Consider the following 14120-nt stretch of genomic DNA (forward strand, 5'->3'; position numbering starts at 1 on the left):
CTTCTCCCCAGGATGGCTCTTTTTCTCCTCAAGACAGCTCTTTTTCTCCTCAGGACAGGTTGTTTTTTTTTTACTTCAAAGACCACAAACTCTTAAACTGGTGGAGGTGAAGTAGCATCCGGAATATATCCAACATTCGGTTGTACAGCTCTTTGTTATGGCCTTCTCCCTATGTTCAGTCCTCCTCCTCCGAGATCTAGCATCGTCCTCCTTATTCGTCTCACGTCCTGCTTTTTCAGAACCGTTTTCCCAGATCGATTGTTCCCAATCTCTGGTTTCTCAGGCACTCATCGTAAAACCCATACATTTGTGTAATCTGCTTGCTTTCATGGTTTCCTCCAGATTCGTTTTTCTCCCTGTCGTTTTTTTTTGTTCACAATCCTCTTTCCTCCCCTCTGCTTTTTTCCCTTTTCGATCACGGAGAGAAAAAAGAAACTAACATTAGCCCCCCGATTCCGAAATTCCCTACGCCCCCCAAATTGGCTATACAGCGCGTAGCTTTTTTTTAATTTAAAACAGAAAAGCGGCCCTCTTTGAACAATCTCCTTGTATATCTCTTTGCCCTTATCAGCAGCTCCTATGCTGCCACAGGCTTTCAATATGTATGTGTAAGTGAATGCATTTGGAGACAATCCCTCATTTTGCATTCGTTCAAAGCACTTCACTGCTTCCTCAGCAAGACCATTCTGAGTATATCCTGCTATTAAAGCACTCCATGAGACCACATCATGAAAGGGAAGCTTGTCAAACACTTCTTGTGCGTTTGCAAGCAAGCCACATTTGCTGTACATATCTACCAATGCAGTCCCAACAACAATGTCTTTGTCCAGCAACCTTTCTCTAACAATCTCATCATGTATTTATTTGCCCTTGTCTGCAGCTCATATGGAGCCATAGGCCTTCAACACACAAATAAAGGTAACTGAATTTGGACAAAGGCCCTCAAGTTGCATCTGCTCAAAACACTTCAGTGCTGCTCACCATGCCCTTCCTGCACATATCCTGCAATCAGTGCAGTCCATGAGACTATGTTCTGAACTGGCAGCCCATCAAACACTTGGACTGCTTCTGCAAGAGAGTAGCATTTCCCATACATGTCCACCATTTTACTCCCCATGTATAGCTCTTTCTCAAGTCCTCTCCTAGTTATCTCAGAATGTATGCTATGCCCTGTTTCTAAATCTCCTTCTGTGCCACAAGCTTTTAAGCAGAGAATGAATGTGCTGGTATCCACAAACACACCTTCCAGCTGTATCCGCTTGAAGCAAATCAAGACTTCCTCACTAAGCCCGTGTTCAACATGTGATGCAACCAAAGCCTTCCATGAAACTGTATCTCGAAGCGGTTGCTTATCAAACACCCTGTGAGTCTCTGCAAGGGAACCACATTTGCTATACATATTTATCAGAGAATTTTCCACAATCAATTCTCTTTCAAATCCCATTTTTGATATCTCACAATGTAAAGATTGGCCTGAGTGCAAGGCTCCTATGCTACCACAAGCTTTCAAGGTGCATAGAAAAGTAGCTCTAGTTGGAACCACACCCTCCTGTTGCATGTCCCTAAAGAGATCCAAGGCAGTGAGACTGAACCCATTTTGAATATATCCTGTCATTAAAGCATTCCATGATACTTAATTTCTTTCCAGCAAGCCCTTGAAGACTTTATGCGCTTCGTTTAAACTTCCACATTTTACATACATGTCAACCAGAGCATTATTGATTAATTCCTCTTACTCCAAACCCTCTTCCACGTAGAACAAAAGTATAAACACAACAACTAAATATGTACAAAGTATCAAATCCCACACACAACTTTTGGGTGGTTTTCACACCTCGAATGCGCAGCAATACGACAACGTGGGGATTCTACGACTCTATCAAAAAGCATCAAAAGCTTCTTAGGAAGCTTCTATAGCTCTTAAATAGCCCCCCTTCATGTGGCCTACTCAAGGCCCTTTCATATAACACCCCCCCCCCCCCCACACACACATTCTTCTTTCAGGCTCCCTCCTAGCCCTGGTTCATGTGCCTCTTTTAAGATTTTTTTCCCCCCACCTAAAACCCCCTCTTCAAGGTTATACACCCCTTCCTTTTCCCCCCTTTTTTGACACTAGGGCATCCTAAAAACTACCCCTGGGATCAAATGAAAAATCCCATTTCTGTGGCTTTAATAAGCATTACCCTCGAAGGACTTTAAACCCCCTCCCTGGGATCTAAAGGCCTTTTCGTGAGCCTTCTTATTGCCCTCACAAGTGGGGTTTAAAAGCCCAGTTACCCCGTTGAAATCAAGCCCTTTTGCCCACTTTAGGCCGGGATTTAAAGACCCTTTCCGTGGGCATTCCCCACTCAAATTCATAGGAGGAAAGCTTCTACAAAAACCATTTCCGAAAGACGGTGCAAGCTGTCACAAAGGGGAGCTACGCGTGCAAAGGAGACAGCCAAGGTCATAAATCTGCATCCAAGAAATAAAGGCTGCATTTGCAATGGCTCCTAAGAAAGCACAAGGCACAGCCGCAGGAGGATCGTCTCCTAACATCCACGTGGACATCTTACCACAAGTCCAAGTTTTTCTTCCTAATTTTAATTTACGTTGTTATAATTCAATCGTGCGTGGATGATTTTTGGAGATAGGATGAATTTCTCGTCTTAAATACTTTGGTTAAAAGAATTAGCTCATGTGACGGAAGAGTTCGGTCATTAGTATTCTCAATAAAACAAACAAAATAAAGTGACCAGAAGATTGATATGCATTTCTAGCAAGTAGTTTTTGTGCATTGCCATGAATTGAACTTATATTAATGTTCATATTTACAAAACAGAATTATGAAAGTACACTCTGATTAAGCATGAAAGGAATAAACTGCATATTGCATTATTGAATATCTTTTTTTTAAAAATGATTCTTAAAGAAAGTTATTAACAATCGTAGGAAATTGCTAGGACTTCATGAAGAAGATTTAACTAGGCAAGTGGTCTAAAAACTTAATTTAATGGAAGGGTGTGTAAGTTCTGCATACGACAAATCCATTCGGAAATGAAAGTAGTAAAAGGCTGCATGTTTTAGCATCAATCTTGTTTGCATGTTATAGGATGTAACCTAACCTATGCTTGATCTTAAACCGAAAAGTCAAGGTTTGAAAATCAACTTACTCGTAGACAATGAGTCATGTGGTTATGGAAATGATACCGTAATTATCTTCAAGAATAGACAGGTTAAATTGGCATAAACCTAAACACCTAAAACTGCGGAGTACTCATTTAGAAAAGGGTTAATTTAACGCAACGTATCCCAAAGAACTGACTAGGGTTAGCACGGTGAAGACATTTACCTAGTCGCACGTATTGCCAAAACTAAAACTCCTATACCCTAAATACTTGCCCACATTCACGGAATGTAGGGATAGTAGGACATACTTGCAAGAAAAGATCTAGGGTTTTTTCCTAAGAATCTCTTGCTAAAAAAGATGAAACTCAGAACCCTAGGACCGACAATGTCGGCCTAATGCAATCAAGAATGGATTGTTATATCTAATCATGACACCGTGATTAGAAGACGCCGTTGATGGATAGAATAGTCCCATAGTTTGATGCGACACTTGTGCAACAAGTTACAGAGTCTCATGATCTTGTGATTGGATCACTAGGGAATGGCCAATTCCTCGGAATGAGGTTGGTAGATTCTTACGCAAGTTATCTTGCAAGATGATGAATAATCGTCCTAATATAGTATCTTTCTTGGGTAAAGATAATTGCTTGGAAGTAAAAGACCAACTAATAAATTGGAATAACATATGAACTTAAAGTATTGGTCCAATCGAGTTAATAGGGTACGCCCTAACCTAGGATATAGGGGATCTTGCCAAGTCGCAATTGATCCCGAATCGAGTGCTGGATGCATTCGGAAAGAAGGATTCGCTCCTTAGCAGTTGGCCAAAAATAATGACCAATGGAATTGTTTGTGCTTGTAACAACTTTAAGAGCATTGTTTTGCTTTGTTTGCTCAAGGAATTAAAGGCTAAATTCATATCTAATGCTTTAGGTTGAAGGCCTGAAGGGAGAGGCAGCTTCAGTTACCCCTGACTACCTGCCTAACCCTAACCAAGGGGGTTGTTAACTATGCCGGGAAGGTGGACCGAACCCACCGTGAGAGGTCTCTCCGTTAAGCGCTACTTGGAGCAGGAGGACGCTTGGGTGCCAGTGGGGGCTCTGATCGTAAATCCCTCGCCTTGTGACCCCTGCACAAGAGGCTAATGTGACTCAGGATTGGATCTCCAGGCCCACATACTAGTCTGTGGGCGGAATCTTAGACTAGTGATCCTTGTGGATTGCTGGATAGCCTTCGGGCGGATTGTGGATAAGCCTACGGGCTGGACTTTATGTATTTCAAAGATAAATATAATAACTTGTTGAAAAGCAACTTGTTTGACATTGTTTTTCTATGTCAAGTGCTATTATTACGTAAAGGAACTAGTGCTTAACGGGTTAATTAAGGAAGCTAATTGATACATGTCCAACTAAATGTGTTAGATAATTAAATAACTAAAATAAACCGAGGAAAGTGTAGAGGATGGGCCATGGGTCCATCCTACGGATGGGTGGTCCCGGTTGGCTGGGAACTTTCCTCAATCAAGATGGATAGCAGGAAGGTCGTTCAAAGGATACGAACAACAAGAGCGTTGACCTAGAGTCTATGTTATAAATGATCGTGATTTATGTTGTTTTAGGGGAGCGGAATGGGACTATGCCTTATGGTAGAGAGGTTGAGCTTCACATCCCTCTCATTTTTCATTCTCCTTGAACCAAGTGCAACGTGAATCCACTTCGGACCTGGCGTTTCTGCGTAAAATAGTTCACTCGAGTTCGACGCTAGTTGCCGTTAGGAAATGACCAATAGGGACAACCCTAATTCAGGTCGCTCCTAAGTGGGAATGGCTGAAATACTTCCACTACGTGGCAGACGCGGAAAGTCCTAGATCGCAAGCCCCATAACATTCCATGGGAGTGCCGGGGGGAGCTTTCTAGACATCCTTTCCAATGGACTGCTAAGACGTGTCTTGAAGATAACAGGTGGACACATTATAGTTAGTATCAGAGCAAACCAATGAAGGATTTGTTTTTATGACATCTTAATAAGATGAAGTAAAGAAAATGTTGTTGTTCTAAACATTTCCTTACTTTCAATGCGGTCTTGCAGAATTCCAAATCATGGAACAAGTTCATAGTGTTCCGAGTCATGTTTATAACTGCGATGCATTCCCCGGATTATCAACAAAGGGTTGGGATGATGAACATCCTAGAGCATATTTATAATCCATCACCTTTGTATATGGAACGAAGATGGACGGGTGCCTCAGGAATCTACTACATAGCTTACCACCGATTTGCATACCTATAAACCAACCTAAAGAGGATCAAGTGGTTGGAAGACTTACAGTCGTGAAGCTATTCACTTTTGTGAAAGCTCACGTAAACTCAACTTTACATATTCGAGGTCGGAGGGTTGAACTAAACTCATATGTCTATGAAGTAGTGACTCGTGTAATCCCCGCCGACAGGATCAAAGTGTTGGGGCGCCATGAGAAGAATGGGTTCCAAAGGAAAGGATACCCTGAACTTCCAATGATTTACCGATTCCTGAAGATCCATGACCCGAAACCATACTATTATACAGTTCATGTAGATAAATGTAATACAACATTAGTCTCCCCAAACTAAATGTAAACAGTTGGCTTATCATCCCAAGACATGTTGTATTCCAAAAAGGCTATGCCCATATAAATATAAATAAGACTTCTTTTTATCAATGTCTGATTGTGCATGAGAATTGATAAAAAGTTAAGTGGTTAGATTGCTTGGTTGATAGCGAAAATGGAGATGAAATATAAATCACAACGTTTAACAAGTAATAACGTTAAGAAATCTTTGTCCAGGCACAACCCCAGGTACAGAATCCTAGTTCGCCTCCTACATCAAGTACTGTTGTAATCCAGGAGAAGAAGTTTCTTCTCAAGCAAATTAAGCTGCCTGAATTTGACGGGAGAGGCAGGTTCGTCCAAGCAGATGCTGAAATTTGGATTGAATCCATGGAGGATTACTTTGAAGCAGCCGATACTGCACCCGCCAATCAAGCTATGCTCCCCAAGCTGAAGCTCACCAGCGAAGCCAGGCTTTGGTGGAAGCAATGGTGCAGAGATCAAGGGATCGCAGAAGGATTCGTTACCTGGGAGAAGCTGAAGAAAGTGGTGCAGGGAAGATACTTACCACCTACGTATTGCACGCAGAAAATGAATGAGTTCTACCAGCTAAAACAGCTAGGGCTCACTCTTGACGCATACTACTCTAAATTCGTCTCACTTCTAAAGTATGCACCATAGATGGACATGACACAACAGGTGTCAAAATTTTGTGCTGGTTTAAACCCACCAGTGAGTACCCATCTCGAATCAATGTGCCCATCAAATCTATAGGATACACTCATTCAAGCTGCCTCTATAATTCAGGAGGTGCAAGCTAGACCAAGAGGTAACAAAACTTGGTCTTATAATGACCCAAACAGAGGAGCATTCAGGCCTCAGATGAAGAGAGTTCAAGGTCAGAATCAGGGATAAAGAAAGAAAGCAAGGACTAATAATGTCAACAACTTTGCCCCTACTCAAAGCAATGGCCGAAACCTCCGTTGTTTCCACTGCAACGAGCCCAGTCATTTCAAGAGGCAATGTCCCAAGCTTGGAGGAGGACATCACCAAGCACCTTTCCAAGAAACTGGCCGTGGTCAAGGAGCCGCTACCTGAGGCAGAGGAAAAATCGCCTGCGTTGCCAATAGGCAAATGTTCGAAGAAGAAGAAGATCCGACCATGAAAGTAGAGTTTGAAAGGGCGACAGTCCATGCCGCTCTTCACAAGAAAGGGCCTGTAATATTCCACGTAGAAAAAAAAAATCAGATTAATAGAAAAAAAATTTATTCCCCCCCCCTTATCCCTCCAGCCAACTGACGAGCTGGAGGGGGAGGGGAATAGAAGGAGGTAGTAAGCTCCTTGGTGGAGCCTTGGAGGGAGGGGGGGACATGCGTGTCGACACGCAAGAGTGAAGATTCCCCTCCCTCCACTATTTCAATGATGGGAGGCTGGGGGCCGTGGAAGGGAGCCCATCATAAGAGGGTGAGAGTGAGGCTCTGTGTGGGGCGTCGTGAGGAAGAGAGAGACTCAAGTCGCCGTTGCTGGTGTTGCCGTGAAGCAGCTGCGCCACCGCCTGAAGACATATGACCGTCGTGAAGGAGGAGTCTGGTCGCCGCCTTGTGCCACTGCTGAAGAAGGAGTCTTGAGCACCGCGTCAGTCCATCATCGTCCGTTGCACGCCGCCAAGGGCCCTCGCTGTCGGCACGCTACACAAGGGGAGCCACTCCCTCCACGTGGCTCCAAAAGAATCCCCAAAAGCCTTGGAAGCTTCTTGGGGAAGCTTTCAAAGACCTTGATAAGCCCCCCTTCATGTGGGCCTATTCAAAGTCCTTTTTTTTGCCATGAAAGGCACCCTCCTGTGGCCTTAAGACTACCCCCCCGGGTTTTTAAACCCCCGTAAGCCTTGTTCTCCCCCCCTCCCGGGGTTTTAAAATTCCCCCCTAAGCCCCTTATTCCCCCCCCTCCCGGGGTTTTAAAATTCCCCCCTAAGCCCCTTATTCCCCCCCCCCTCCCAGGATTCTAAATTCCCCCCTAAGCCCTTATTCCCCCCCCCTCCCGGGATTCTAAATTTCCCCCTAAGCCCTTGCCCTTTTTCCCTCCAGATTTTTCTTTAAACTATTCAAGTCATCATCACGGCCTTGTATGTACCCCGTAAGGAAGAATATAGCCGTGAGATAAAAGATAGGGAGGGAAGTAGAGGGAGTGAAAAGAGGGAGTGACGGAGGAAGAGTGGGGAAAAGGAAAAAGAAAAGGAAGGAGAAGACGGTGGAATTCCAAGAAGAAAAAGGAAAAGGCTATCTCACATTCGAAGTACGATGCCGCCGAAGAAAGTCCAAGGTGTAGCTGCGGGAGGGTCATCTCTCGGTATCCATGTGGATATCTCACCTCAAAGCCAGGTTTTTCTTCTTGATGTTAATTCGGTTTTAAGTCAGTCACACAAAGAAAAATTGTTAAGGAAAGATATATTTGTTCAAGTTATTTTTAACGAAGGAGTTAGCTTATGAATGACCATGTATACAAATTAGCTTTCTTCAAATTGCATCAAGCACTATAAAATTATAGGCAAGATTAACCATTTACTATAGTAATATATTCAAATTATATCTTGCACCATTAGTCTTATTCCTTTCGCAACGAATCATGGTAAAAGGGCTAAATTCATGGAAGGTTTCTTGGATGCTCAAATTACTAGGGAGTTATCTGTGCTAGTTGCACATCTTAGCAAGGCAACTGTTGTTATTTGGCATGAGTTCATCTTTAAAGAAAACAGAAGTTAAATGTTAGGAATTAACAAGTATAAAAATTAGATATACGAACTCATTTGGAAAGAAAATGTAATGGGAAATTACTGGATGACACTCTATTAACACTTTTTCCCTACTATTTGAGGACTTGGAACTAATAAAGTGTGTATACACTAAATTCTCAGCTAGGCCTTTTGTCCCAAGGAGTTTTGTCGTCTTTATATCATCTTGGCATTATGCTATATGCCAAATTAAACTGTATTGAGTAGGAAGGTTAATTGTCACAAGAATAGAAAAACCGTGACAAGACGAGTAGGATTACCTTCCAAAAGATAACCGAACCAATCTAAACATAGAAACATTCATACCCTAAACACTTAACTACTTTCCTTACCGTAGGGACAATAAATTCATAAAGATAAGAAACTAGGGTTTGTCCCTAAGGTTCTTAAATGAAGAAACCCTAGGCCTAACATACGTCAGCTTAAGGAATCTAAACAGATTATTCCATCGCCAGACTTGCGCAACATGTATGAAATCATTTTGTGATTGATTCACAAGGAGAAAAGGGAAAAACCCTCTTCAAGGACGACAAATCCTTACGCAAGTTATCTTGCAAAAAGACATAATTTTTGGATATCCTTCTAAATAAGAAAAGTTGTAAAATAGAAACTAGCATATCTAAGGTACCTTAGGGTTAACCAAGTTGGGTATACCCTACACCCGAATATAAGGGATCTTGCCAAGTTACAAGACATCTTGAGAACGACTGCTGATACACTCAAAAAGGAAAGAACACTTCCTTAGCAATTTGCCATACAACTGGGTTGATTAATGGAAATGTTTGTGCTTGCTAGAGATTTTAGGGCTCTGTTTGAATTATGAATTACAAATTAAACAAGTACCTATACTTCAGGTTAAAAGCCTGAAGGGAGAGGCAGATTCAGTTACCCCCGACTGCCTGCCTGACCCTAACCAAGGGGGTTGTTGACCGCGTCGGGAAAGTGGACCGAACCCGTGCGAGAGGTCTCTCCGTTGAGTTCTACTTGGAGCAGGAGGACGCTTGGGTGCCAGGGGGGGCTCTGGCCGTAAATCCCTCACCTTCCGGGTCCTGCACAAGAGGCTAACGTGACTCGCGATTGGATCTCGAGGCCCGCATACTAGTTGACGGGCGGAAGCTTGGAATAGTGATCCCTGGAGATTATTGGTTAGCCTTCGGGCAGATTATGGACAAGCCTACGGGCGGAACTCCTTGTATTTCAAAGATAAAATGATGAAATGTTAAAAGAACTTGCTTGATATTGTTTTTCTATGTCACGTGATAAGATTACGTGAAGGAACCAGTGCTTAACAAGATTAATTAAAGAAGATGATTGTTATATGTCAAATTAATGTGTTAGATAATTACATAACTAAAACAAAATGAGGAAAGTGCGGAGGATGGGCCATGGGTCCGTCCTACGGTTGGGTGGTCCCGGTTAGCCGGGAACTTTTCTCCAAAAATCTCGAAGAACAGCAGAATGATCATCATCATCAAAAAGAATAACGAGAACGATGACCTAGAGCTACGTCTTACCCGATTTACGTTGTTTTAGGGGAACGGAATGGGACTATGCCTTATGGCAGAGAGGTTGAGCTTTGTATCCCTCTCGTTTCCCATTCTCCTTGAACCAAGTGCAGCATGAATCCGCTTCAGACCTGGCGTTTCTGCGTAAAGTAGTTCACTCGGGTTTGACGCTAGTTGCTGTTAGCTAATGACCCATTGGGAAAACCCTAATTCCGGTCGATCCTAAGTGGGAATGGCCAGGATACTTCCGCTACGTGGCAGACGCGGGAAGAACTAGATCGTAAAACCCGTAACATTCCATGGGAGTGCCGGGCGGAGCTTTCTAGACATCCTTTCCTATGGACTGCTAAGACGTGTCCTGGATGATACTATGGGACATGTTACAGGGCCGAATCGCCAGCTCTCGGTTATTCAGACACCGTCGTACTACCAAGGTAAAGGTTTTAAAACCTTGATTGATTGTGGCAGTACACATTCCTTTATCTCACCACCTTGTGGCAGTTACCCTCCCTTGATGCTTGCTTGCTTGCTTGTTGCTTCTTTTTCCTCTTGTTCTTGTCTCTCTTGTTCTCTCTTTCTTCCTCTCCTTGGCTTTCCTTTTTCCTTTCTTGTGTGCTTGAAATGAAAGAAGAGGTGAGTCATGAGGAGGTGAGGCATGAAGAGACTGCATGTCGGCTAAACTCGAGCTTCAAAACCGCAAAAAACGCAGAAAAGAAAAGGCGCAGTTTGAAAAGAAATGATTTAAGTATGGTTTCAATGTTGACGTGTGCGTCTATTTTGGCGTGTATATACGCGTCTAAGGTTTATGTAAACGCACGTATAGACGCGAACATAGACGCTAATTTAGACGCGTACTTAAATGCGGATATAGACATGCATTCAGGCTTTATCATAATTTCTTGTTTTTAAGATAAGTTTTGATAGTGAATTCTTATCATAAGTTTTAATGTATTTATGATGAGTTTTGTGTATTTAAAATTGAGATCTTAGAATAATTAATACGCTAGCTTGAAATTTTTATGTAAACATATGAATGACAAATATTTTGATATTGTCATGAATTAGGTTTAATCATGTCGTCGTCATCACCTAGTGCGGTGCATGCTGATGAGTCAACGAGCACATCCTCAAATGAGGATGAAACATTACGTCTTCATAATCGAGATGCATGACTATGATGAAAAATTAAATGCATGTGTGATCGTTGTCGAGGGTGTATTTTTCAAGCACGTCGAATTGCAATGTCACACCTCAGTTTGTATGGAGAATGGAACCGAGAAAAATCACCGGTATTCATTGTTTTTTTTTAACACTAAGATTGCTAGTCTATGTTACTCAATATATATCAATGTACATAAAACTCCCTTTTGTGGTTGAGCAGGATGCGGTGCCACATCCTCAAATGCTCCCTCCCGGGTCTCGAGAGGCTGCAAAACATCAACGCGAGGAGGCACAGTCCTCAAGAAGAGTGGAGACTCACGACCATGATAGTAGCTCTCATGAAATACCCCATCAAGTTGTAGAGGATGAGATTTTGGACAACATGGTACACCATCTATTTTCGCAACCGGTTCAGGGAGAAGGTCACTCTACAAAGCCAGATGATCGACTATACGTAGCGTCATCTACTCCGTTGTACGAAGGTTATATGTACTCTGTTCTTTGTGCGTCCCTCGAGATACTTAACTTGCAAACAATTTATGGATGGAGTAATGTCAGTTTGGATGCGTTATTGAAGTAGGTATCAATTCAGTTTGGCTTATGAATCATAATATTAATTGTTCTATTTTGAAATCAGATAGAAATATATGTTGGTGGTTTTTTAACTCACTTTTAATAATATATGTAGGTTATTATCACAAATGCTTTCAAAAGGAAACAAATTGCCAACTAAGAGAGAGCAAGCAAGACATTACTTGAAATCTCTGGGAGGCCTCGATTATATTAAGATCCATGTATGTGTCAATGATTGTGTCTTATTTCGTGGGATTTATGAGTTCACACGAGAGTGTTCTGTTTGTGGCAAATCAAGATACGAAGTGGAGATGAAGTCAATGGATGTGCCTCGTAAGATTTTGTGACATTTTTCGATTGTTCCACGTATAAAACTTATGTTCAAGTGTAAGTCTATTGGAAAGCTCATGTCATGGTATGCTAGTCATTGTTCAAGTGATGGAAAATGGAGGATCCCTGTAGACACACCGCCATGGCAACATATAGATCATTTGTGGCCCATTTTCAAAGAAGAACCAAGAAATTTGAGATTTGGTTTAGGTATGGATGGAATCAATCCATTTTATATCAAAAGCACATCATACAGTGTATGGCCAGTGCTATTGGTGAACTATAATATTCCTCCATCCATGGCAATTAAAAAGGGACATGTAATGTTGTCCCTTCTAATTCCTGGAAAGCACAAGGTAAAAAACATGGACATTTACTTAGAGCCTTTGATTGAAGAGTTAGAAATGTTATGGGAAGGTATTGAGGTGCAAGATACAAGCGTATATGCATCCTCTAGAGATTTAACATTGAAGGCCATGTTGTTGTGGACCATGCATGACTTTCCAAGATACGGAGAGTGTTTAGGTACATGTATATAACTCTATATTTGAAATTCAAGACTTGAATCAATTACATTTTATTAATTCACTTGTTTGTTCAGGTTTAACCACATCAGGATATCATGCATGTCCTATTTGCAGTGCCTCTCTAGTTTCCTCTAGGCCGGCACGTTTAAAGAAGGTTATCTACGACAATCATCATCGATTTCTTCTTATTGACCATCCCAAATATGTTCTCCCTACTAATGGAATGACTCCACAATCTCTAACCATTCGAGATTGGAAGGAGAGATGGACTAATGTCGACAACCACCCTCCACTCGGCATGAGTCGGTAAGAAGTGCATTTCTCTCGATTGACTTTAAAGTATTTAGCATGATGAATTGTTTACATAATATATTGTTTGTTTGTTAGGTTCTCTATATTTTTTTGTCTTCCGTACTAGACTGAACTCAAGATCAATCACCTGTTGGACCCCATGCACATATTCAAAAATGTTGTATCTACATTATGGGATCAGTTGATAGGGGCTCGTGATTCAATCAATGTAAAGGAGGATTTGCATAACATTGGTCGCATGAGACGAGCCTGGCCACGTATTGGACCCAGAGGAAAGATTGAGCTACCCCATGCATCTTGTATGTTGTCAAAGAACGAGGAAAAAATAGTGAAGGAACAAATATGTAGCTTTCGAACACCCACAGGATGTATGAGATGTCTCAAGGCAGCCTTCATAAAGAAAAAGAAAGAGGTGTGGAGCAACTATCTAGTTTGAAGTCCCACGATTGGCACAAAATGATTCAAGTAAGGGTATCTCTAACCATGAATATAGTAATTAGTGAAGTAACTATGTATAAACTTTGGGGTATGATGACTTTTTCCTCAACTAATCATTTGATCTATGAATATTGTTTACATTCAGTTCGTACTTCCTACTAGCATATCCCATTGTGTATCCAAAGATGTACGTGATATCATTTACAAGATGGGAGAGCTTGTGAGGTGTGTATACATTGTATTTTTTCATTATATATCTTTGAATTTCTACACAAAAATAAACAAGCATATCATACATCTTGACAAATACGTGAGCTCGAAGGAAATTGATCCAGACACATTGCAAGATGCTCGATTATTATCTGTTGAGGTGGTTTGTTTGGTGGAGGAAATTTTTCCTCGATCCATTTTAACTACTCAATTACATTTACGTGTACATTTGATTGATGAGATCGCACTTTTTGGGGCAGTTCATGCAAGGTGGATGTTTTTTCTTGAGCGCTTCATGAAAACCTTGAAAGATTTTGTGAGGAAAAAAGCACGGCCCGAGGGAAGCATGGCTGAGGGTTGGTTAGTGCAATCATCCCTTGTTTATATCTCTGAATATCTTGCTGAAGTGGATCCCTCTCAACCACGACTATGGAAAGATGATGAAGACTTGAGGATGACCTCTATAATACCTCAAGGAAAAGAAATGAGTAAAGTGCTAACAAAAGAAGAACTTCGTAAGTCAAATAGTTTTTGTGTGCTCAATAGTGATGTGATGAGCAAATGGGTGACACTATATAATG

The 14120-nt window shown here is 41.7% G+C and overlaps 1 pseudogene; it reads right to left on the reverse strand.

Moving 5' to 3' along the window:
• Positions 1-326: 326 nt before the first annotated feature.
• Positions 327-14120, reverse strand: part of LOC148021946 (pentatricopeptide repeat-containing protein At3g09040, mitochondrial-like) — a 293011-nt pseudogene continuing 279217 nt past the window's right edge.

The sequence above is a fragment of the Lygodium microphyllum genome, chromosome 17, assembly GCF_053477565.2.
Source record: "Lygodium microphyllum isolate KBCC chromosome 17, Lygodium_microphyllum_v1.1.10, whole genome shotgun sequence".
Classification (NCBI taxonomy): domain Eukaryota; kingdom Viridiplantae; phylum Streptophyta; class Polypodiopsida; order Schizaeales; family Lygodiaceae; genus Lygodium; species Lygodium microphyllum.